Source organism: Macaca nemestrina, chromosome 14, assembly GCF_043159975.1.
Source record: "Macaca nemestrina isolate mMacNem1 chromosome 14, mMacNem.hap1, whole genome shotgun sequence".
Lineage (NCBI taxonomy): Eukaryota > Metazoa > Chordata > Mammalia > Primates > Cercopithecidae > Macaca > Macaca nemestrina.
In genome coordinates this window covers 13,716,014-13,741,628 of record NC_092138.1, presented here as the reverse complement: position 1 = coordinate 13,741,628, position 25,615 = coordinate 13,716,014, and the positions used below count along the sequence as shown (strand labels likewise).

Genomic DNA, 25,615 nt, shown 5'->3' with positions numbered 1-25,615 from the left:
ACATCACACTGATTTTCACCTTATAAAATGAAATAAAATGTGGTAAACCATAGGCTGGATAACCTTATTCTTAGACGTTTGATTTATGAAATGTTGAAACGGGTTTTATTTGGTTTAAAGCAATCTCTGGGAGTAATGATCACAAGAAAAATGCCCTTTTTGGTGTGTGTGAGGCTGTCTTGATTTTACTTTAAGGAACTGAATGAGATTTGCTCTCGTAGGGCTGTCGGGACCCCTCAGCTGCTGTTTCCAGAAGTGACAGACACCGGACCTGTCTCCTGTCTCTTTTATCTTTTTGGGGTATCTAATATTTCTCCCATCTCATTTCAACTTGCCCTTTTCCAGAGTGAGGTAATGGATAAACGGTGTCAGGAAATGCCTTCTGTTAGCCCAAGTGCTATGACTGCGTCTTCAAAGACCAGGTGCATGACTTTGATTTTAACTTATATCTCTGACTGGCCCCAGGAATCCAGCAAATATTGCAATTCCGAGTTGTATTGCATTTTCCACTTACAGAAACACAAGAATGAGTAAACATGAAAAAAAGACAAAACCTTACAGCACAAGATTCATGCATCAAAGTATTGTGCCATACTTCCTCTTTTGTTACAGTTGCTTATATTCTACAGTTCTTTGCATAGAGCAGACACAATTTTTTGAATTAATGACCTACAGTGATTTTAATGTTGCATTAGCACAGGAGTGTAGTACCCCTGGGTTCTTGGTATAAAAATACGGCATGGGCTGAGCATCGTGGCTCACGCCTGTAATCCCAGAACTTTGGGAGGCCAAGGCGGGCAGATCACGAGGTCAGGAGATTGAGACCATCCTGGCTAACATGGTGAAACCCCATCTCTACTAAAAATACAAAAATTAGCTGGGCGTGGTGGCATGTGCTTGTAATCCCAACTACTTGGGAAGCTGAGGCAGGCGAATTGCTTGAACCCGGGAGGTAGAGATTGCAGTGAGCTGAGATCGCACCACTCTGCACTCTGGCCTGGGTGACAGAGCGAGACTCAGTCTCAAAACAAACAAACAAACAAACAAAAAAGCATGAAAGGAAAAAATATACATAGTATGGGAAGATGACAGAATGTTGCTAATTGCTGAAGTTGGCTGACAGTTACCTAGAGAATCATTTTATTATTCTCCTACTTTGGTGGATGCTAAAATTTTCCTTAATAATAAGTTAAAAAAAAAAAAACCAAGCATAAGTTGGTGGAGTAACAGGACACAGGTCACTGAGGGGCTAGTCCTTAGGGTCCCTACTGAGCAGGTCACACTCTCTCAAGTCTCAACTCCCTTATTCATACAACACAGTTTGGATTTGGAGTTCTTGTGGATCCTTCCGGAATCCTGACATTTTCCGAGATTCAGCTTCTTGACGTTGATTCCTCCTGCCCCCTGGTGGCAGGATCTGAAAATTACTGGTGGAATACAGGGATGGATCCTTCGTTTTTAAAGTTAATGAAAGTGGAAGGTGTGTGTGTGTTGAGGGATAGAGTGGGCACTTCTTTAAGTGGCAACAAGGGCACCTGTGGTTTTGTTTTTCACTGTGTAATAGTCTTATTTTTGCTGCCAGCAGAGTATACGCCTTGGCCTTTTAGTATTTTCTGGAAGAACAATGCCCCCACTTGAGGATTCCCAACAGAATTAATGGGGTTATTGTGGATATTGACTGGTACCTGGAAAATGACCATTAAGACAACTGTCTTTCTACTTCTTTTCAAATTAGAGTCATGGGGCTGTGATATGGGGCCCCAGATAATGTCTTAGCCCATTGTTTCTTTCTATTTATTTAGCAACTCACATTACTAAATACCTTTGCACACTTAACACCCTACAACCATGACTGCATTCTCATGGTAAAATCTATCCCTCTGTTCAATGTGTAAGAAAGGTGAGGGAATTGTGTTGTGAGTATGTCTAGGCCGTTTACAGCTTATCACGTTTAATTTCTCTAGTTAACTTCAGTTGTTAGGTGTGCTAAACGATGAGGGTCCTGATTGAGCCCCCTTTGAAGGGACAGCCTAGTAACCAGGAGTCCATTGTGCCTGGGGTTTGTTTCCCACCATCTCTTTGATCTTGCACTTTCTATGTGGCTATTACAGGGAGCCACAGATGGACAGAGGCATTTTCATTGTCTTCCTTTCATTCACTTTCTAAACCTATGATAACTTCTAGAACACTGGAGATTTCTAAAATTACTCCCCTTTCTATTTGTGGCATCCCTTTTCAAAGAATGTTAGTTGACACATGGTCACCTAGGCAAAAGGCTACATTTCCAAGCTTCCCTTGCAACTAGGTTCTGACAGTGAAATGAAAGTAGAAAGGGTGCCCTGTGGGGGACAGCTCAGGGAATGTTCTGCCAGGGATGGCTGGCAGGTGCACTTGGTCCTTTTTGTGCTTTCCTCTGTCTTGCTGCCCAGTGTAAGGCTGATTCCAACTGAACCATGGATACAAGGGCCACATCCTCATGATGTCAAGGTGCTGAGTTGGGAGGAACGTGGGTCCCTGGAAGCCTTGAGCAGGAGGCTCACCGCAGCTCTGTACCACCCACCTCATCTTTAGTGGGATGAAACTAACTTTTCCCTTGTTACTTTTGGTTTCTGCTTTTATTTTGCACCAAATGATACAGTATTTAGCAGATAGGAGACCCTGTGTAAAACTCTTATCTGGGCCTGGTGGCTCACACCTGTAATCCCAGCACTTTGGGATGCCGAGGCAGGCGGATCATGAGGTCAGGAGTTCAAGACCAGCCTGGCCAATATGGTGACACCTCGTCTCTACTAAAAATACAAGAATTAGCCAGGCGTGGTGGTGTACGCCTGTAGTCCCAGCTACTTGGGAGGCTGAGGCAGAAGAATCGTTTGAACTGGGGAGGCGGAGGTTACAGTGAGCCAAGATCTTGCCACTGCACTCCAGCCTGGGTGACAGAGTGAGACTCCGTCTCAGAACAACAACAACAAAAACTCCAAGAAGCCTGTGAGGTGGGTACCATGATCCACATTTTCGCAGACGAGGAAACTGAGGCAAAGATAAGTAAATCACTTGACTTGGGTTGTATAGCCAGAAATGGCTGGGGTAGGATCTCAACCCAGACTGTCCCTCCCCAGATCATCTTGTGCCTATAGACGGGTGATTCTTTGGGCCTGGCGAAGATCACAAGACATAGTAGTCTGCCTAGGAATTAAATTCCTTTTGGAAATTAGGATTGGAAAGCCTGATTTGACCTCCAAATATTAAAAGGCAAAGGTAGAAATTATAGAAATGTTGAATTAGAGAAGCTTGTGGCCACTTTTAGCTACACCTAGGCTCTGTGGTCATTTCTCAAGCCACAGTAGTGGCCCTCCTGCCCTGTACGCTGGTTTTAAGTGGAAGATATCCTTTGAGTAACATGGGTGGGGACTCCTGCCTCTGTGGACACATCTTGTCATCATGGCTGGTTTCACGTTCTTCAGCCTCTCCCCTGCACTGTGTGTAATCACACAGCCTGGCTTCCATTTCTCAGTTCTTGTGGCAGGGGATTTTCTGCTGCAGAGGCACCACCATTGTGCTGGGAGAGCCTTTCTTCACTACAGAATTTGCTCTGGCCTGGTTGCTCTGACTGCATGAGTGGTCTTGCGCTCACTCAGTGGTCTTGCTTCTTGTGGGAATGGAGGTAGGACCTACCTAACAAAGTTGGGTGGCTCCGTCTAGTGGCACACATAGTAAGTACTCGTTGCCTGTTAAGTTAATTTCATGGTTTAGTTTGCTTCTCGCTTGTTCTGGGGCGTTTACAGTCATGTTGTCCTCTGTATTTGAACTTAGACTTATCAAAATCAACATCTGTTTGGTGAATCTGATCTCTCAAAATTGTTTGGGGTCATCCCCCACCTCAACTCTTTTTTTACTCTTACCGTCTACCAATGTCAAATGTTTTAAGTCCCTTTCTCTAAATGTTATTCTTTGACTGCATGGATTTTGCCTAGGAATGACTGCATTTTCAAAGATTGTATTTTAGAAGTCTTTGATCTTTATCTATTGGTCTTGACTCACTTGGTTCATGTAACTTTCTGGCTCAAGTCTTGGGTGTGCATAATCCTTAGTGTGAGTTAATGGGCACTAGCTAGACCATTCCCCAGAGATGTTCTTGTTTCACCTGCCTGCCTGTGTGGGTTTAGAGGCCAGGTAAGGAGCAGCAGTACCTGTGGCAAGAGACACACGTGGGCAGCCTGGGGCTCACTGTTACCTCTTAATGCTGAGGGATCTTTGGATTGGTTACAAGAAGTCAAGTCTCTGTATGTTGCTGTGAGTGGCTGTAACACTAGCAACGTCTATGGCTTCAGAACACTGTTAACATTCTCCCCCTGGGAACTTTGTGAGCCAGGAGGCAGAGGAAACCCCTATGTATGGGAATGTCTGGGAAAGGGGAGAGAGAGCGCCGTACCCGAAGGAGAAAACTTACCGGAAGATGTATAATAAGAGTTTTAAGAAAGTTTAAACATGCGAGTACTCATAGAATATGGTTTCCAGGCTGGGTGCAGTGACTCACCCCTGTAATCCCAGCACTTTGGGAGGCTGAGGAGGGTGGATCACCTGAGGTCAGGAGTTCGAGACCAGCCTGACCAATATGATGAAACCCTGTCTCTACTAAAAATACAAAAACTAGCCGGGCATGGTGGCAGGCGCCTATAATCCCACTTACTTGGGAGGCTGAGACAGGAGAATCTCTTGAACCCAGGAGGCGGAGGTTGCAGTGAGCTGAGATTGTGCCATTGCACTCCAGCCTGGGCAACAAAAGTGAAACTCCATTTCAGGAAAAAAAAAAAAAAAAAAAAAAGAAGAAGAAGAAAAAAGAATATGGTTTCCATGAGCTTTCTTGAAGCAATTGCTAGAGGAAGAAGCCATACAAATGATAAATGGAGAAATTATGACAAAAAGAGGGTTAGTACATTTTGAATCTATTTCATAATAAAATCTAAGACGATTCCGGGGATTATGATTCTGGAACAAATTATAAACATTATATCCTTTGCCAATGTAGAAAAAATCATTAGAAGGCTACTTGAAGGGGAAGGATAAGAAAAGGTAGGAGGTAGGATAAGCAGGCCAATTTCCTACTTCAGGTCACGCTGGACCCTCTTCCCTACTGCGACAGTTTATTACTCACTGAAATCCATCTTCACCACTTTAACGAGTGTTCAGCTTTATTTATCTATGACATTAACCATATCAAGAATAAGACCAAAAGGCCTGAGTTAAATTGTTCCAAATGCATTGATGTATATTTTTATTTCTTCCTTAAATACAGTGTCTCCAGAGCTGGGGGCTAGTGAAAAGTCATCATGAACTGGGCGCGGGTGGCTCACACCTGTAATCCCAGCACTTTGGGGGGCTGAGGCAGGCAGATCACTTGGACTCAGGAGTTTGAGACCAGCTTGGGCAACATGGTGAAGCCTTGTCGCTCTATTTTTTAAAATAAAAATATAAAAATTATTTTGTAAAAGGTCACAAATGCAGAATTGTCCACTCCAAGACACCATTACCCTTGCGGCTGCTGGGTGATCTTTCGCTCTTATTGTTGCTTTGATATTTGTGTTGATTGTTTGTTTGTTAATGTGTGACTATTTCAAACTGGCTCTAGTTTCCCGTTACTGTTCCTTACTGACTTAGGCTGATTTGTTTGAGCAGAGAAAGACACTGCCATAAGAACTTCCTATGCATTTGGCAGGGAGACCAGAGAAGTCTAAAGTCACCCGTGGAGAAGCTGGTCCTGAGAGCAATGTGACCACGCCTTCACTCTGCCAGCCACGGTGCTGTGCTTCCCATGCATGATATGACTTAATCCCTGACCCCCTTGAACGCTAATATTTGTACCTTTATTAGTTTTTTTATTACCCTGCAGCCAATAATTCATAGATAAGTATCCTTTCTCCATCTTCTAGCTGTACTTTTTACTTATGTTTACTCTTGAACTCATTCCAGCCTGGCTTGCACTTTTTTGAGACAGTCTTGCTCTGTTGCCCAGGCTGGAGTGCAGTGGCATGATCTTGGCTCACTGCAACCTCAACCTCCCGGGTCAAGCGATTCTCATGCCTCAGTCTCCTGAGTAGCTGGGACTACAGGCACACGCCACCACACCCTGCTCATTTTTTATTTTTTATTTTTAGTAGATACAGGATTCTGCCATGTTGGTCAGGCTGGTCTCGAACCCCTGGCCTCAAATAATCCACCTGCCTTGGCCTCCCAAAGTGCTGGGATTATAGGCATGAGCCACCATGCCTGGTCTGGCCTGCACATTTACTACTCCATGGAAATCGCCCTTGCCAAAGACAATGATTTCCACATCCCTAAATTCAGTTTTCATCATGCACCATAGATAACTTCCTCTTTAAAATGATCTGTCCCTGACTTTCGTGATATCACACTTTACTAGTTTTCTCCTTCCACTTAAACTGTTCCTCCTCCCTTTCCTGTGCTGTATCAGCCTTTTATACTTAACTCTGAATGTTACATGTGCTTCCCTGGGGCTCTGTCCGACAAATATTTATTGTGCACTTACTATGGGACAGACACTGCTTTGGGTGTGGGGGATTGCATACTGGTCCCTATTCTCAGGGAGTTTCGAAGAAAAGCTGTCGGCTGGGCGTGGTGGCTCACACCTGTAATCCTAGCACTTTAGGAGGCCAAGGAGGGTGGAACACTTGAGGTCAGGAGTTTGAGACCAGCCTGGCCAACATGGCGAAACCCCGTCTTTACTCGAAATACAAAAATTAGCCAGGCGTGCTGGCTCACGCCTGTAATCCCAGCGACTAGGGAGGCTGAGGAAGGAGAATCGCTTGAACCCAGGAGGCAGAGGTTGCAGTGAGCTGATATCATGCCACTGCACTTCAGCCTGGGCGACAAGAGCAAGACTCCACCTCAAAAGAAAAAAAAAAAAAGAAAGAAAGGAAGAAAGAAAGAAAAGCTTTCAACCATGAGTTACACAATTGATTACTTAATTATAGTTGTGATAAAAGACTACTAAAAAGTTGAAGATGCTACTTCTAGGAATTAATTGGAACAAAGTCCACTGTGTTTGAAGTTCTAAAGATGTGACCTGTTAAGTCACGGTGAACTGGAAATCTTCTCACCAGCACAACACCTTCCAGTAGATGAGAAAGAAGATGAACAAGGATATAATCTCGTTGAATCTATCAGTTGAAACCAAGATTGGTCTTACTCTCATTTGCTTCTTTGATTTTTTTTTAATAGGCAAACTCCTAGTCTGTCTGAAGGGATCAACATTCAGACTGCAAGGTGATTATAGATTGTTTTTTGTTTATAAAAATGCTTTCACCAGGGGCACACTAGACCAACAGTGGGAAGTCTTTTTCCTTTAGGGTTCCTGATCCTCAAAATTTGTGAGATTAAGAAACATTATATACTTCTGGGCGTGGTGGCTCACGCCTATAATCCCAGCACTTTGGGAGGCCGAGTCACGAGTTCAGGAGTTCGAGACCAGCCTGGCAAACATGGTGAAACCCCATTTCTACTAAAAACACAAAAATTAACCGGGTGTGGTGGCGAGGGCCTGTAATCACAGCTACTCAGGAGGCTGAGGCAGGAGAATCGCTTGAACCCAAGAGGTGGAAGTTGCAGTGAGTTGAGATTGCGCCACTGCACCCCAGCCTAGGAGACAGTGTGAGACTCTGTCTGAACAACAACAACGACAACAACAAAAAGAAAAATTATATACTACATATTATTTACAGCACAGAAAAAGATATGAAGAGGATAACAACACCTGTCTGTGAAGCAATTTGGTTAGAGTGGTCATGAAATGATTGACTTCTAAATTCAAGAGCAGGAAATATGGCTTCAGCTCTTTATTAAATTCTATTGTTAGAATAAGATAGAATAAGAAGAAAAAGAGAGGGAGAGATAAAGGTAGTGTCAAGAGACATCGGACTTCATTAATGATACCATCATCTTGGAATATCTTGAATAGTCCCTAAGCTAATTCAAAGACATGTTTTGCTTCTGCTATCATTGGTTTATGCAGCACGTATCACAACTTGGGATCTTCCTTCATGTTCAATGAAATCGAACTCAAGTCTACATTTGGAAAAAAGTTACTTTTTGGTGATTTCTAAAATCACCTTGACCATTAAGCTCTTCTTTCCAAAGAGTGCTAAGTAAATAAATGTAAATTACTCAAATCAGAAACACAGAGAATGAGGCCCAGCGCAGTGGCTGATTGATGTCTGTAATCCCAGCAATTTGGGAGGCTGAGGTGGGAGGATCATTTGAGGTCAGGAGTTCCAGACCAGCCTGGCCACCATGGAGAAACCCTGTTTTTATTAAAAATACAAAAATTAGCCCAGTGTGGTGGTGCACGCTTGTAATCCCAGCTACTTGGGAGACATGAGAATTGCTTGAGCCCAGGAGGGGGACATTGCAGTGAGCCAAGATTGTCCACTGCACTCCAGCCTGGGCAACAGAGCAAGACTCTGTCTCAAGAAAAAAAAAAAAAAAAAGGAAAAAAAAACCCGAATGAATTCACAGTATATAAAACATTTAAGAAATGCATTTGACTAAATAGGAAACAGATCAGAATGACTCAAGATGCTAGAAAAATAACTTTAGAAAGTCCTTTGATGAGACACGACAAGGAGAGCCAAGCTCTCCTGGGGTGGCAGGGACCTAAGGAATTTGAGGTTTTTTTTGTTTGTTTTTGTTTTTGAATTTATTTATTTATTTATTTTTTATTTTACTGACATGATGACAACTCAGAGCGGCATGTTGGCAACTTCCACAGGCCTCACATAAATGAATTGCAGTATTTGCTATAGGAAAAGGCAGATTTTACATCTAGGTTTCAAGATATGGTTTGGCCTGTACCAGCATCCGCAACTAAATGGTTGATTAATAGCTGATATTTGAACATTTGCTAGGCACCAGTATATTACCTTAATTTCCCAGCAATTATATGATGTGGAGTATTAGTATACCTATTTTTAGATGAGCAAACAGGTATAGAGAAATAGATGAGTTGCCTAAATGGTGGGCCTGGAAAATCCAGGCAGACTGACTGAAGCCTCTTCACCTGAAGAACCTATGTTTTGTCATTTTTATGATTCAGTACATGAATTTTTTTTTTTTTTTTTTTTTTTTTGAGTGCAGTGGCCTGATCTCAGCTTACCACAACCTCCAACTCCTGGGTTCAAGCAATTCTCCTGCCTCAGCCTCCCTAGTAGCTGGGACTACAGGTATGTGCCACTGTGTCCAGCTAATTTTTGTATTTTTAGTAGCGATGGGGTTTCATCATGTTGGCCAGGCTTGTCTCAAACTCCTTGTGATCCCTTCGCTTCGGCCTCCCAAAGTGCTGGGATTACAGTTGTGAGCCACTGTGCCCAGCCCCAGTGCTTGATTTTTAACATCCCTCATCTATCACCCTCCCTTGACCTTCCCCACTGACATCCCCCGCCCCTCCAAATCTGGCTTTTTTTAGAAGCTCATCACTTTCCTCCCTCTCCCATGTCCTCCTTAATGACAGGCTATTGATCTCTCGCCAAGGTCTAGGCCATGTAGAGTACAGTCAGTACTAGAAGCATTACAAGCTACCTCTCCTACCCACTCCTGTGCTTTCTCAATCCTTCCTCCCTTACTTCTTTCTTCCTCTTCTTTGACCTAAAGGACCTCATGCTTTGCAGGGGAACAAGGAAGTGATGATATGGGCCAACAGGAAGCCTAACATTTGCTGGCTCCTAAACATGTCACTGTGAGAACCTTTGTCTCTCTATCCCCTCCTTGCTGGAGCCAGCACATCATGTAAATAGACCTGTGCTCGCCACTTGTTTTATCTGTATGGGTCAGATCCTTGATTAAGCAATTTTTCTTTCAAACCTCCCTGGCTGCACAAATCAGGCCAGTACTCTCTAACCAACTTCCTTCTTGCAGATGTTTCTCAACTAATGGAGTCTGGTAGATGTGAAAATCAGGTTCAGTACATTAAATTAGAAAAATAAAAAAGCTTTTTGCTGGGTGCGGTGACTCATACCTGTAATCCCAGCATTTTGGGAGGCCAAGGTGGGTGGATTGCTTGCGCTTAGGAGTTCAAGACCAGCCTGGGTAACGCGGTGAGACCCTGTCTCTACTAAAAATACAAAAATTAGCCAGACATGGTGGCATGCACCTGTAGTCCCAGCTACTCAGGAGGCTGAGGTGGGAGGATTGCTTGAGCTCCAGAGGCGGAGGTTGCAGTGAGCTGAGATCACACCACTGCACTCCACCTCCAGCCTAGGTGACACAGTGAGACCCTGTCTTCAAACAAACAAACAAACAAACAGCAGTCTTAAAAGCTAGTGAAACTGTAAAGTGATGCGATTGAAAGGCAGGGATACTGACAGGACCCATCACTCAGTGACTGTGCAGCTTCATAGGTTGTGCTGTTCAGAACCTTTGGTATTCTGTCAGAGTTGAGCAGGTCAGGAGAGTAAGGCAACTGGATCATTAAATAAGCAGAATTGCCTGTCTTGGCCCCTTTTGGACTATAGCTGACCTCTCCCATGGTGTAAAGCAACCTTGCCTCACATTAATGGCTTGCTTTAGGGCCATGTTTTATGGAGGAATGTTTACCATCACTTTACTTACAACCCCTTATGAGGTTGCTGGCTAGTTTATTCTGGAATGTTCCTGAGTCCACATAATTTACAAATTTAGTTTTAAGCTTATCATTGGTTTTGGATTTGAGGGACCAAGATTTTGCAATCAATGAGGATCCCTGAGGTAAATCAGGAGAACTGGTGTCTATTCCTTTTTGCCTTTTTTTACTACTCTTTCTATCTCCCAGCTCATGCCTCTCCTACCTTTTATTTTATTTTATTTTAAATGGAGTCCTAACTTGGAATCCTACTTTCCCATTCTGGGCCTTGATTTCTCCACATAATGTAACATGAAAAAAAAAATAGTGTTTGACATGGTAGCTTGGGGAATTATATCTTTTGTGCCCCCCCTAGTATTTTCCTTCCATCTAGCACAGAGCAGTTGCTCAATATACTTTGTTGAATGAATGAATGAAATAATAAAAGCGTACAAAATAAATGTTCATTTGGAATATTTGGAAAATGGAGTGACTCCCTGACCGTCAAAGTAGGTGAGGTCACCTTTTGCCATGAATGGGACTTTTCACAGACTGTGCTGTGCTGGTTTGCCATTGTTTAATTAATTTTAACCAAACTAGCTTTCTGTTTCCAGCTCCTAGCGTAATGCCTGGCACAAGGTCAGAGCTCAATAAATTTTTTGTTGAATCAATAATTGCCGTAATTTATGTCAAAGAGTTTTGGCTTTCAGAGAAAATGTAAACAAAAACAAAGTTTTGAAGCAGGATATTAGAAGGAAGATTGAGAAGTCTTCAGGTGCATTTCCTGGCTTCCTGACTCACCTATTCCTGGTAATCATCCCTTTCATTACTGAAAACTGACCGGTGACTCCTTAGGCAGGTGACTCAGCATTTTGCTAAGAAATCGCTATCTCCGGCTGGGCGCAGTTAAATACCTAGTCCTTGTGTGGGGTAGAAGTAGCAGCTATTCAAAGATCCAGAATCGTGGCTTTAAGTGGAAATTGTGTTGTGCTTTTGTCTGCCTATATCTGCAATCAAGTTCCCAACTTCTGTGGAATAATACAGATTTGGAGTTCATGCTTAATCATTTCTATTCTATGTAAAATTCCAGATACCCTCACCTTTGAACTTTTTTTTTCCTAATTTGACAAATAAGAGCTCAGGAAGTATCCTGGCCCAGCTTCTCCATTCAACATCAACAGTGTCTGAATGAGATGGTTCGGCAGGGATCACCACCATCGTTTTAAAGTAATTAACTAGAGTGGAGGTTTTATCATCAGTAATAAAAAGTAAAACTGGAGACTATTGGTACCAAGGTTATCAAAAGAAAAATACAAAAACAAAACCCAGAGCTTGGGAACTAGTCTTAGTTCTATCCTAACTGAAGCAAGAGCATTTTTCTGAAACCTCCCTGCAGCCTACTCTCTGAAGGTTGGGGATATGCTTGCAGGACACATTGTCCTGTGAGCCAATTAAAGCCTGTGTCTTCATGGCTGAATCAGGGATTTTCCAATCATTCCTGACATGACATCCTTGTGGCAATCTGTCTAGGCCTACAAATGGATTAAAAAAAACCAAACCAAACAAAAAACAAGTCTTACTCTCTAGTCAATCAAAACATAACACCTCAGGCTGGGTGTGGTGGCTCACACCGGTAATCCCAGCCCTTTGGGAGGCCAGTGTGGGCAGATCACTTGAGGTCAGGAGTTTGAGACCAGCCTGGCCAACATGGTGAAACCCCATCTCTACTAAAAATACCAAAAATTTTAGCCGGGCATGGTGGTGCATGCCTGTAATCCCAGCTACTCAGGAGGCTGAGGCAGGAGAATCACTTGAACCCAGGAGGCGGAGGTTGCAGTGAGCCGAGATAGATCGCGCCACTGCACTCCAGCCTGGGTGACAGAGCAAGACTCTGTCTCAAAAAACAAAAACAAAAACCCCCTAAAAACATATCACCTCAAAAGAACTCTCTTAAAATCAAGAGGGCAAAATAAAATAAGATAAAATAAAATTAGGAGGGCATCTCTCTTGGGACACTTATGGTAGAAATAATACTGTCCAATCTCTTTCTCCTTTCCTTTTTCTGTGACCATTAGGTGCCTCAAGTTTTTCCCCAGTTTTGGTAAAAGGCAGTAGAGATGGCTGTAATCTTGAAAACCTCAGTCCTTGTTCTACTCCTGACTGATTATCCAATGCATTCTAGTCTAGAAATGTGGCTGGTACCATTCACCACACTGACAAAACTGTCAAAATTACTTTTTCAGAACTCTGAAAAAAAAAAAAAAAAAAAAAAAAAAAAAAAAAAAAAGACTTGCAGCACTCCAGAGAATGCTTTTCAAATAAAATGACTCAGAATCTCAGAACATCATGCTTTGTGGTGTCTTAAATTATCCTAGTTCTGTTTCCCTCTCCACAGACTCATGATAGCCTCAACAACCCTGAAATCATGAAAACTAGCAGTATAGCCATTTTGAAGGGGGTAAAACGAGATTGGAGTTACCCAAAGTCCAACTCTCAGATAACTGCCATTATCTGATCTATTTTGAAGTTCCTTAGAAAATCCTGTGTGTCTTGGCTGGGTGCGGTGGCTCATGCCTGTAATCCCAGCACTTTGGGAGGCTGAGGCAGGTGAATCACCTGCGGTCAGGAGTTTGAGACCAGCCTGACCAATATGGTGAAACTCCATCTTTACAAAAAATACAAAAATTAGGCGGGTGTGGTGGCAGGCACCTGTAATCCCAGCTTCTCGGGAGGTTGAAACAGGAGAATTGTTTAAACCTGGGAGGTGGAGGTTGCAGTGAATCAAGATCATGCTACTGCACTTTAGCCTGGGTGACAGAGCGAGACTCTGTCTAAAAATGAAAAACAAAAAACAAAAAAACAAAAATTAGCCAGGCACGGTGACATGTGCCTGTAGTCCCAGCTAATCAGGAGGCTGAGGTGAGAGGATTGCTTGAGCTCCAGAGGTTGAGGGTTCAGTGAGCCACGCACGACTGCCCTACTGCACTCCAGCCTGGGTGACAGAACGAGACCCTATGTCCAACAAACAAACAAACAAACAAACAAACCAAAATAAAACAAAACCCCATGATCCAAATATATGCTGTCTAAAGGAGACATACTTTGCATTCAAAGACCTAAATAAGTTGAAAGAAAAGGATGGGGAAGATACAGCATGCGAATAGTACCCAAAGAGAGCTTGAGTGGCAATAATATCAGCTGAAATAGGTTTTAAGACAACAATTGTTATTAGAGACAAAAGACATTTTAAAATGGCAAAAGGGTCAATTTATCAAAGAGCTATTTTAACATATATGTACATAATAAAAGAGCTCTAAAACACATGAAGCAAAAACTGACAGAATTCATGGGAGAAGTAGACAGTTAATCAATAGCTGGCTATTTCATTACCCCATCTTCAGTAATGAATAGAACTAGAGAGATGGTCAGTAAGAAAATAGAAGAATTGAACAGTGGTATATAAACCAACTAGACCTTATAGACATATACAGAACACTCCACCAACAGAAGTAGAATACACATTCTTCTCAAGGGCACATAGAACATTCTCCAGGCTAGATCACATGTTAGGCCCAAACAAATCTTAATAAATTTAAAAATACTGAAAGATAATGTATCTTCCCCAACCATAATTTGGGGGAAACTTAGAAATTATGTGGAAATTAAGCACACTCCTAAATAACCAATGGATTAAAGAAGAAATCATAAGGGAAGTTAGAAAATAGTTTGATAAGAGTTAAAATGCAGCCTGGGTGACAGAGTGAGAGTCTGTCTTATAAAAAAAAATTAATACAAATAAAGCTCAGGGTGAGACTCTGTCTCATGAAAAATAGAAGAAGAAAGAAAAATAAAGCTGAGCACAGTGATGCATGCCTGTAGTGCCAGCTACTTGGAAGGGTGGGGTGGGTGAATTGCTTGCACCCAGGAGTTTGAGGCCAGCCTAAGCAACATAGCGTGATCCTCATCACAAATAAATAAATAAATAACAAAAATGAAAATATACCAAAATTTATAAATATGGCTAAAGCAGTGCCTACAGGGAATTTTATAATTGTAATTGTTTATGTTATCAAGAAGTAAGATCTCAAATCAATAACCCAATCTGTTACTGTAACAAACTAGAAAAAGAACAAACGAAACCCAAAGTTAGCAGAAGGAAAGAAATAATGAAGATTATAGTGGAGACAAATGAAATAAAGACTAGAAAAACAAAAGAGAGAATCAATGAAACCAAAAGTTGGTTCTTAACTTACTTAAAAAGGGGGAAAAAGAAAGCTTAAAAAACTAATAACAAGTGAAGAGATTGAATTACTAACCATAAACTTCCCAACGAGGAAACATCCAGGAAAAAAGAAACCAAGAAAAAAAAAAGAGAGAGAGAAGACAAATAACTAAAATCATGAATGCAAGAGGAGATGTTACTACTGATATTACAGAAATAAATGTCAAGTTGTTGCTTTAATTTTTTGGCATAAATCTGGTGGTCAGGTCCTTAAAGAGGAAGGATAACCAGATTTGTGTGTGTGTATGAACTCCAAAACCAAAAACATACAGCTTACGTGAGTGATCCAATAGAATAATCACCAGCGATAAGTAGTTACTGAGTACTTGAAATGGGACTAATATGACTAAGGACCTGAATTTAATTTTAACCAATTTAAATTTAAATTTAAAACTGAACATTAGATCCATGTATTGAAAAACACTTAAGCATGTTTGGAACAACTTGTTTATGAATCTACTTTTTACAACTATACATTTTATGAAATCTAAAAACAGATGAAGTATTTCTGATACAAATGTAGCATTAGAGTTGACATGTACTGTATGTTTAAAATATACACTGGATGTTCATAGACTTGGTATGAAACAAATTTAAATTATTTCATTAATTTCAATATATGAGGTTCCATAAAATATAGTTAAAATATAGTGAAGAGTTATATCTACTTTATTTTGGATTTTTAATGGGCTTGCAGAAAAGTTTTAAATTGCTTATCTGGCTTGTGCTGTATATTAGATAGTTCTGCTTTAGCCCTCAGCAAAAATGTATCTTTACATTATTTATTATTTCCTGTTTTCTTTCCAATGCCTCAACCACTGATGAGTAAGTGGCTCCTCAGTTTTAAGGGGAACCTCTTCAGGAATGTTTGAATGAGGAAAAAATAAATCGTTATACCCTCTCTCTGAGATGCCATGGAAGTGATTTGGTTTATAATCCCCTACACTGTTTTCCCCTAAAAGTAAGTCGAGGTGTGATCATGCAAATTTGAAGAAAGAGTAGAGAATATGCTTTTTTTTTTTTTTTAACCTCCTTCCCCAAAGCAAATTATTGTCATGTGTTTGTGTGTGTGTGTGTGTGTGTGTTTTAATTGAATCTAGGAAGCTCCAGCCAAGCACCTCTTGAGCAATGTGAAAAAGTACTCAATGTGATTCATGTTGACCTCCCAGGCTAGTGGGTTAAGGAGAAACAATATTCTTCCTCCCTACATAACATAGTTACTTCCCACCTCAGAACGTTTGTATTCAAAGTACCTGCTTGACTCTGCCCATACTCCAGCAGGTTTGGATCCCTAATGGGACTTGCACTTACATGATCTCCCAAACTATGACCTCCATTTAACAAACTCTCCAAACCTGCTTGACTGGCTTCCTCATGGAGTAACTCAGCCTTTCCTGTGTGTTCGTGCAGAGTGAGGCCCATTTCCCCAGCCTAGGCCTCTCCCAGGACTTTCAGGACTTTGGTAAGTGGGTTCCACCCAACTGACTTCAGAGCAATCCTGGGCTCTGTGCCTCTGAGAGCACCTGTGGCAAGGCTGGTTGCTTCTTTCACAGGGAGGAGGAGACTTGAGTTGGGATTCCAAGAGATGCCCTTTAATAAATGTGTTAAAACAAATTCCTGCATTTTCCTCTTAGAAATTCTCAACTGTATTTGACCTCTCTTGCTGTTAACTTCCATCTCTTTGGATTCCTCCCCATCTCCTCTGAGTTTGGAAACATCTTTCAGTTGCCCTGTTCCAAAAAGCCTCTCCCAAATATGGACACGTGGCAAAATATTTGTGGAATGGGGAAAATACATTTTTTTTAAAGCAATGTTGATCACTGAGTGGTGTTAAAAGTAAATAAAAAAAATAGTAATGCCGTCTGGGCGCGGTGGTTTACCCCTGTAATCCCAGCACTTTGGGAGGCCGAGGCGGGTGGATCACGAGGTCAGGTCAGGAGATCGAGACCATCCTGACTAACACGGTGAAACCGCGTCTCTACTAAAAAAAAAAAAAAAAAAAAAAAAAAAAAAATTAGCTGGACTTGGTGGCGGGCGCCTATAGTACCAGCTACTCGGGAGGCTGACGCAGGAGAATGGCGTGATCCCGGGAGGCGGAGCTTGCAGTGAGCCGAGATCGCGCCACCGCACTCCAGCCTGGGTGACAGAGCGAGACCCCGTCTCAAAATAAATAAATAAATAAATAATAATAATAATAATAATAACAATAATGCCAAAATAAGTGGATGTTCATGTGGAAAGCAAACTTGACTCCTACCTTACACTATACCTTAAACTCAATTTCAAGGGGAATAGAGATCCTTAATGTGAATGAAAGAGTAAGCTTTTAGAAAATATCTTCAGGATTTTAGAGCATAATACGCTGTTTTTCTCAACAATGAGCAATATATACATTGTCATAATGATGTGGTGACTGCTTAGCCCCTAAATCTGGTAACTACTTTGGGACAATATGGGAGGAAAAGTGAAGACAGTGATGGTGTAAGAGATAAATCCTCATCTGTCATATCAAGAAGTCACTATATAATGTATAAAACAATCAAGAAATGACTAAGTAGTTATGTGAGGAAAAAAATAGAAGACATTGCTAAAAGAGTTAAAAGTCATTGCTCTGGAGGATTAGGAGGGATGGCGCAGGGGACTGTTAGGATGCATTTTAAACTGAATAGGCTTTTAAAAATGTCATGTATTAATATATGCGTTCACTTGAAAAACTAAAAAATAATAATTTGGAAAAACCCATGAAGGTAACTACCAGAAGGAAAAACTAAGAGAATGAAAAGTGCTTGCCTCTGGAAAGAACAACTGGCAGGACTGTTGTTTTCATTGTAAGACTTTTGGAGCCATTTAATTGTACTTAACCATTTTTATCTATTTCTTTAATAAAAGCAATTTCATCGTAATACAGAGTTACACTTGTTCGAAAAAAGACTTCATGATTTTGCAGGTTGGAAAAGAGATTTTAGACAAGATGCAGGAAAGAGAAGCAATGTTTCCTAAACGGGACCATATATAATTAACTTTTGTCCTAATGTTTCCTAAATGGGACCAATATAATTAACTTTTGTTCCTCAAAATATTTCATTAGAGTAAAAGATGGCTTCACAGTGGTAGAAGATATTTACAAATCATAACTGACAAAGGGCTTGTCAATTGAGGAAAATGACAAGACAAGTCTCAATCATTTTAGCAGATTTATTTGCCAAAGTTAAGGAACTGCCTGGGAGACAGGTCTATGCCTTTCTCCAAAGATGATTTTGAGGGCTCCAAATTTAAAGGAGAAAGGGAGGGATATTGAGAAGCACACAGTTTTCACGTAAACAAAGAGGGCAAAGGAAAAATGTGGAGCATCTGCATTTTATGTAAATAATACAGACGAAATGGGGTAGGGGAGCAATCAGATATGCATTTGTATCTGGGGTGACTGCACCTGTAAAGATAAGTTATCAATTTACATTGCCATGGTGAAGTTTTAACAACTCACCAGGAATTTCCTTGTGGGCAAAACATGGGGAAGTGTGTAGCTTTTCATCTTGTAGCCATCTTATTTAGGAACCAAAAGGGGGAAACAGGTTTGTGTGACCCAGTTCCCAGCTTGACTTTTCCCTTTGGTTAAATGAGTTTGGCGTCCCAAAATTTAATTTCCTTTCATAGGCTTGTAACCAGAATATCTAAGGAACTCTTTCAAATAAAAATGGAAAAAAAATCCAGTAGAGAAGGGCAAGAAAGTTGAGCAGGTATTTAAAAAGTTGGCATCTAACAACCAATAAAAGGAAAATTTTAACTAAACTCAATGACATACTGCTACACACCCACCGGAATGGTTGACATTAAAAGGCCAGCTGAATAATGATGAGAAATGGGAATACTCACTCTGCTGATGGACATGTAAATTGGTAAAATCACTTAGGAAACCAATTTGACACTATCAGTAAAGTTGAAAGCATATGTTTATTCCAGTGGCCTAGCGATTCTGCTCCTAAGTACAACCCCAGAGTAAATTTGTTACAGATACTCCCCCTGGCATGGATAACAGTGTCCCTAGCTGCAATGTTTGTAGAAGCTCCAAAATCCCCAAACTTAATAACACAAATGTCCACTAGCAGCAAAATGTATCAGTTGTGGAATATTTACATGACAGAATCCTATGCATTAATGAAATGGGATGAGCTGCAGTTACACGCAACACCATGTGAATCTCAGATTGCTGATGGCCAGGCATGGTGGCTCACGCCTGTAATCCCAACACTTTGGGGGCCAAGGTGGGTGGATCATGTGAGGTCAGGAGTTTGAGACCATCCTGGCCAGCAGGGTGAAGCCCCGTCTCTACTAAAACTACAAGCAGAGCCTGGTGGCTCATGCCTGTATTCCCAGCTACTCAGGAGGCTGAGGCAGGAGAATTGCTTGAACTGGGGAGGCAGAGGTTGCAGTGAGACAAGATTGCGCCACTCCAGCCTGGGCAACAGAGCGAGACTCCGTCTCCAAAAAAAAAAAAACAACAAAAAAAAGTTTCAATATGAGCAAAGAATACATTTTGTGTGTTTCTATTATATAAAGTTCAAAACCAGGCAAAAGTACTGCTTGGGGATTCATAATTAGAAGTTAAGGTGTAAAGAAAAGCAAGGAAGTAATTGCCCCACATTTGGGTCAGTGGTCACCCCCGGTTGGGTTTACCCCAGGGAAGGGAGGCAGCAGTGATGAAATGTGTAGGGCTGGACCCTGAGGGATGGCAATATCCTGTTTCTTGACCTGAGTGACAGTTCGCCTTACAAGTTGTATATTTGTTTTTCTGTATGTTGTATTTCACAGTGAATTTTTTTTTCTTTTTACATAAAAACACCTCCCCGTAACTGCCTTCGCCTGCCCCGCCCTAGGTACTCCCCTTCCCCGCCCCTCCCTAGCACCACCACTGCACCAGAAGAGCGTTCACTCTGCTCCCATTTTTCCTAGCCTAACTCTCACTCACAACACAAACTTCTCCTCCTTCCCCAACTCTAGCGTCACCAGTAACCTCGTAGCTGGCAAGTCAAGTGAACCCATGACCTCATTCTATAGACTCCTCTGTCCTGTCGGGGTCTTTTCTGTTGACTTGTGGTTCTACTTTTCCTTGACTTCTCCAGATCACCCCTCTCCTGGTTCTGCTGCTCTTTCTCTCCCTGCAGCTCCCTGCTTCATTCTCTGACATCTCTAACTTCCCCACTCCATAAGCGCTGCTGTTTCCCAGGCTTCCCTCACAGTGGTCTTATCCATGCTCATATTGCTCATATCTATGCTAACAGCTCCCAAATGTGTGTCCTCTTCTGAGCTCCGGTTGAAGGTTGGACGTATGCCACAAGCTTCCTACTTCATCTCCTTCTTCATGAAGATGCTTGGAGTCAACTTAATTTCAACCAACAGGCCCCAAAGAGAACTCACTCTCCTTTTTGCTCTAACTTTATTCCAAGATTTTCTACCTAAATAAAGCCTTGTGCAGGCTGGACGAGGTGGCTCACACCTGTAATCCCAGCACTTTGGGAAGTCCAGGAAGAGGTGGGAAGATCTCTTGAGGTCAGCCTGGGCAACATAGCCAAACCCTGTCTCTACAAATATAAAAAAATAAAAAAACTTAGCCAGTTGTGGTGGCGTGTGCCTGTAGCCCCAGCTACTCAGGAGGCTGAGGTCGAAGGACCGCCTGAACTCAGGAGTTGGAGGCTGCAATAAACTATAATTGTGCCACTGCACTTCAGCGTGGGTGACAGAGTGAAGCCTGTCTCTATTTAAAACAATAGCAATAAATAAATAAGGGGAATCACTTCCAAGTTGACATCCCAAGCTGGAAGCATTGACTCCACACTATCCTTAAACTACTCAGCATCAAAAGCTACTATTATTATGTTCATACTATGTGCCAGGCACTGTTTTCACAAGTATGTATATACATATGTGTGTGTGTGTGTATATATATAATGTCCATCATACATACATAATATTAGCTTATTTAATTATTTCAACAATCCCAAGATAGGTACCATTATTATGCTATTTTACAGAGGAGAAAACAGAAATCTTCAGAGCCAGAGCAGCATTTACAGCCTCATCTTTACTCCTGAATTTCATTGTGGAGGGGCTACCTCATCAGTATTACTACCTCCACCCCAGTGTCTGCATCCACTGCCTTTAACCTTGTTTTGGATTATGACAGTAACTTCCCAACAGATGTCCCAGCTACACACAAATCTCTCTCCATTTGCAAGCACTTTCAATGTGACCACTAAAGTAATATTAAAAAAAAAAAAAAAAAAATCAGCCTGGCGTGTTGGTTCACACCTGTAATCCCCAGCACTTTGGAAGCCTGAAGCAGGCAGATCGCTTGAGCTCAGGAGTTTGAAACCAGCCTGGGCAACATGGTGAAACCTCATTTCTACAAAAAAATACAAAAATTAGATCAGGCACCGTGGCTCACACCTGTAATTCCAGCACTTTGGGAGGCTGAGGCGGGTGGATCATTTGAGGTCAGGAGTTTGAGACCAGCCTGACCAACATTGTGAAACCCTGTTTCTACTAAAAATACAAAATATTAGCCAGGTGTGGTGGCACATGCCTGTAGTCTCAGCTACTCAGGAGGCTGAGACAGTAGAACTGCTTGAACTCAGGAGGTGGAGGTTGCAGTGAGCCAAGATCGTGCCACTGCACTCCAGCCTGGGCAACAGGGCGAGACTTCATCTCTAAAACACAAAACAAAACAAAACAAAAGCTAGCCAAGTGTGGTGGTGCATGTCTGTAGTCCTAGCTATTCGGGAGGCTGAGGTGGGAGGATTGCTTTAGCCTGGGAGGTCGAGGCTGCAGTGAGCTGAGATCATACCACAGCACTCCAGCATGGGTGACAGAGTGAGACCCTGTCTCAAAAAAAGTCACAATTTGACTGTGTAAATTCTGAGCGATTCCTTCTAAAATGCCTTAGCACACACAGAGGCCACTTGACCTGATGCCAGCCTGCCCTCTTTCCCTATACCGTGTTCCCTTCCTCCATCCCAGGCTCATGTGCTCTTCTCCTTTAGGGCTCTGAATCTGTGTACAGATAGTTCTCTCTGCTTGCGGTGCTCTGCCCACCCTGACTCCTACTGTGACCTGATCATCCTCAAATCCTCCCTCCTTTGGTGATGCTGTCACAGACTCCTCAGTTAACTCAGCTCCAACTACATATTATTTACAATGCACTTGGTGCTGGCTGGGTGTTGTGGCTCATGACTTTAATCCCAGCACTTTGGAAGTCCAAGGCAGGAGGATTGCTTGAGGCCAGGGTTTGAGACCAGCCCTGGTAAAACAAAATATAAAAAATAATAAATATAAGAATACAATGCACTTGGTGCAAACCTCCACCATTTTCCTTAACATCAATTATATTGTAATTGTATGTTTATTTCTGCCTGTCCTTCTCCTTGAGGGCAAGAAGAGCATATTATTCTTTCTTAAGTTGGTATCCCTTCTTAGAGGCGGCCATATCTAGGGGGCAGTTGATGATTCTGCTGAATAAATACATGCCTCCAAAAATTCTTGTTGAAAAGCAAGCATTGGAAGAAATAACCCAGTCACTGTTTTTAGGTGTGGGAGTCGTTGGTATGATACTCTGCTGTGTTTGAGATGCCCTGCTTAGAACCTTGAGGCCTGGGGATGCTAGCCTGTGTGTGTGTGTATGTGTGTGTGTGCATGTGTGGGTGTGTGCACACACGTGTATGTATTTTGTCCTTTCAGGCAGTTATTTTTCCTGGACTGATGGGAACATCTTGCACAAAATCAAGAGCCAGTTTGTTGACTGTTTTAAGGTTTAAAAAATATTTTAAAATAAAATAAGAAATCCTTAGATATTCTACATACACACAATACTTCAAATGCCAATCCGAATTTCTTTCATAAATAGCAAATGTCTTATTTGCAACTGCTGTTGAATGAAGTCATTTCCATCCTCAGCCATATGAGAAATAAGTTACTTATTCATAGAAAACATTTGGAGGTGCAATAAAATGAGATTTGAAAACAAAACAAAACCCCAAACATTCTTTTCTATTGTTGGTTACAAAATCCTCTCTCATGTACGAAATGTGCTCTAGCTGTGAAATCCTTTCTTGGATGTGAGATCATTTCTCTCCTATAACCCGTATCACTGACTTTGTGCTCCTGTTTAACCCTTCCCCCCGGAGTACTGGCTCCATGAAAACAGCAATTGGTGCTCACTTCTTTGAGAAACAGTCCAGATGAGAGCCTGTCCCGGTAATCCATAGACAGATGTAATCATTGTACCTGCACCAAGTCTGACAGGCACAGGCCTTTTGGGAACCCACATCAGCATTTCAAGCTATGAAGGTAATTCTACTCAGTAAAATTAGAACTTTGGTCTACCAAGGGCACTCTTAACCTCTGAAGAAGAAAAATGAATTTCTAGAACAATTCACAGACTAGGACAAGCTGAATAAGTAAGTATCCTAACTTCTTTGGAAGCCCTGGTGGTATGTGAATGCATATTTAATAATGTGAGTGAAGTAGCACATATTTTACAATCAATTAATTTTCCTTCAAGAAGATAATGTAGCCAGAGAGCTGAATGTCAAACAAGGCTAGACTCATACTTATTAACTTGGTAGGAGTTATGAAGCCTCCGATTCTCTTGAAAGACAAATTGTCTTCACTGTGTTGATTTTGAAATGTAGAAATTCAAATTTAAATCAATCCAGTGAGTAAGGATGACAGGAAATTTTACAGGACTAGGAGGAATCTTCCTTTCATTTTTCCTTCCTTTTACTGGGGCAGGTGTAAGGGGATGTTTCCCCCACAAAACAGCAGTTTTGCTAGAAGACAGTGAACGATCACCAGTGTTGTTTGCCTTCCTCCCTGGGAGCAGCCAGTTGCTGTGACATGGACCCTCTCTATTGCAGATATCTTTTCTTGCTGCCATACTTCCTCTGACTCTATCCCATTCCATCCCTTCCATTCTCTGCAATCAGAATGGGCCCCATGCTTTATGCTTTTCCCCCTCACTTAGCCCTTAGAGAAGAGATCAGGATGTGCCACCCTCCAAATGCCCCCATTTTGGCACAAGAATATTTTGAACTGAAGGCTATGAAAAAGAAAGCAGACACAGAAAGAGCTCTCTGCCCTCCCCCATCCCCCATCTTCCTAAAAGCAGCACATTTATTGATATTTCCCTTGCACAGGTGTCCGGCTCCCTCACGCAAGGAAGAGAGCGAACCTTATCGCCAGAGACAGAGATGCCACTGAGATGAATCTGCACAAACAAATCTCGATAAAATAACCCTTATCTTCCATTAGTTCAACCCTACACCCCCAGTTTATTGCCCCTAAAAGCCTAACCCTCCTTTCCTTTGTCCAGTCATTTCACTATTTGCTGCCCTTTGTTATAATGGTGTATAAGCTCCTGAGTCTATTAGGTTTTTCCACTTCTTTTCTGTGAGATTTTATTTTATTATTTTATTTTATTTTATTTTATTTTTTTGAGACTGAGCCTCCCTCTGTTGCCCAGGCTGGAGTGCAGTGGCACGATCTAGGCTCACTGCAACCTCTGCCTCCCAGGTTCAAGCAATTCTCCTGCCTCAGCCTCCCGAGTAGCTGGGACTATAGGCGTGTGCCACCACACCCGGCTAATTTTTGTATTTTCAGTAGAGATGGGGTTTCACCATGTTGGCCAGGCTGATCTCAAATTCCTGACCTCAAATGATCAGCCCGCCTCAGCCTCCCAAAGTGCTAGGATTACAGGCATGAGGCCCCGTTGCCGGCCACATGTGAGATTTTAAATATGAATAAAATTTGTGTGCCTTTTCTCCTGCTAATCTGTTTTATGTCGGTTTAATTCGCAGGCCTCAGGCACTCAACCTAAGAGGGTAGAGGAAGTTGTTTCCTCTCCTACACTTGTGACCTGTAAATGGTAACCCAATGCCTACTCATGGAGATGAGCATCACTGTGACCATGGGACAGAGGATCAAACTGGGGCTCTGGGAAGTTACAGGAACTTGTGGGTGCTGGAGTCCGGACTCCTGTCCGAGTCCTTTTACCTCCCTCTTTCCTTTCATGGTTAGCACCTCAAAGTTTCCTTTTGCCCATCTAGCAGACCATAAAGCCCAAGGGATTGTTCACACTTGCTCATGCAGGCTTCCCATCTTCTGCAGAGTGCCCATGCTGAGTGTCAGCTCAGGAAAGGAACCACACCTAAAAACAGCCCTGGAAATCCCCATCCCAGGTGTTTCCAACAGGTCTCCTTCTGGGTCTCTGCGGGCACCTAGCCTTGGGCTGAGCAGCATTAATCACTCAGTGAGTTTTGGTTGATGAAGTGAGACTGATTTGCGTAATCCAGCTGCTCTGGGGCAGGTACCTGGGCCATCTGACAGGGGCTCCGGGACTTAGCTTGAGTAAAAGGAACCCTGAAGCACTACCCCAGCCAGGATCTAAATTCCCCCATTCTTCCCTTCTCACTAGTTCTTTGGGAAGGTGCCCGAAGATAAATAATGTACCCTTCCTGTGAGCCAGAAGGGAAAAAAGGCAGGAGAAGAAGGCTGTCTTTTTTCTAAGTGACCATAGGGATCACAACACATCGATTGAAAGAGACTTTTCAGGTTTGTCAACCCAGAAGAGCCCAAGAAGAAAAAATAATGGGCTTAAAGTGTGCCGTTAAAAATCTTATTGTCCTGATAATCTCCCTGCTTAGGTAAGAAACTTGCCAAGGCGCTAAGGAAAGGGC

The 25,615-nt window shown here is 42.2% G+C and overlaps 1 protein-coding gene and 1 long non-coding RNA gene across 4 annotated transcripts in view; one reads left to right on the top strand and one right to left on the bottom strand.

Annotated features, from left to right (window-relative positions):
• LOC105498754 (uncharacterized) overlaps nt 1–25,615 on the top strand; it is a 112,348-nt gene that overhangs the window by 11,605 nt on the left and 75,128 nt on the right. The window contains exon 4 of one of the 3 annotated variants that reach the window (XR_011612372.1): nt 24,077–24,689. The exons of 1 other annotated variant lie outside the window; for it this stretch is intronic. This is a non-coding gene — a long non-coding RNA (uncharacterized lncRNA). Of the gene's footprint in view, nt 1–20,917; nt 21,124–24,076; nt 24,690–25,615 lie in introns of those variants that run through there. One more of the 3 variants, XR_011612373.1, reaches the window with a different exon arrangement.
• LOC105498755 (solute carrier family 28 member 3) overlaps nt 1–25,615 on the bottom strand; it is a 64,744-nt gene that overhangs the window by 38,871 nt on the left and 258 nt on the right. The window lies entirely within an intron of this gene.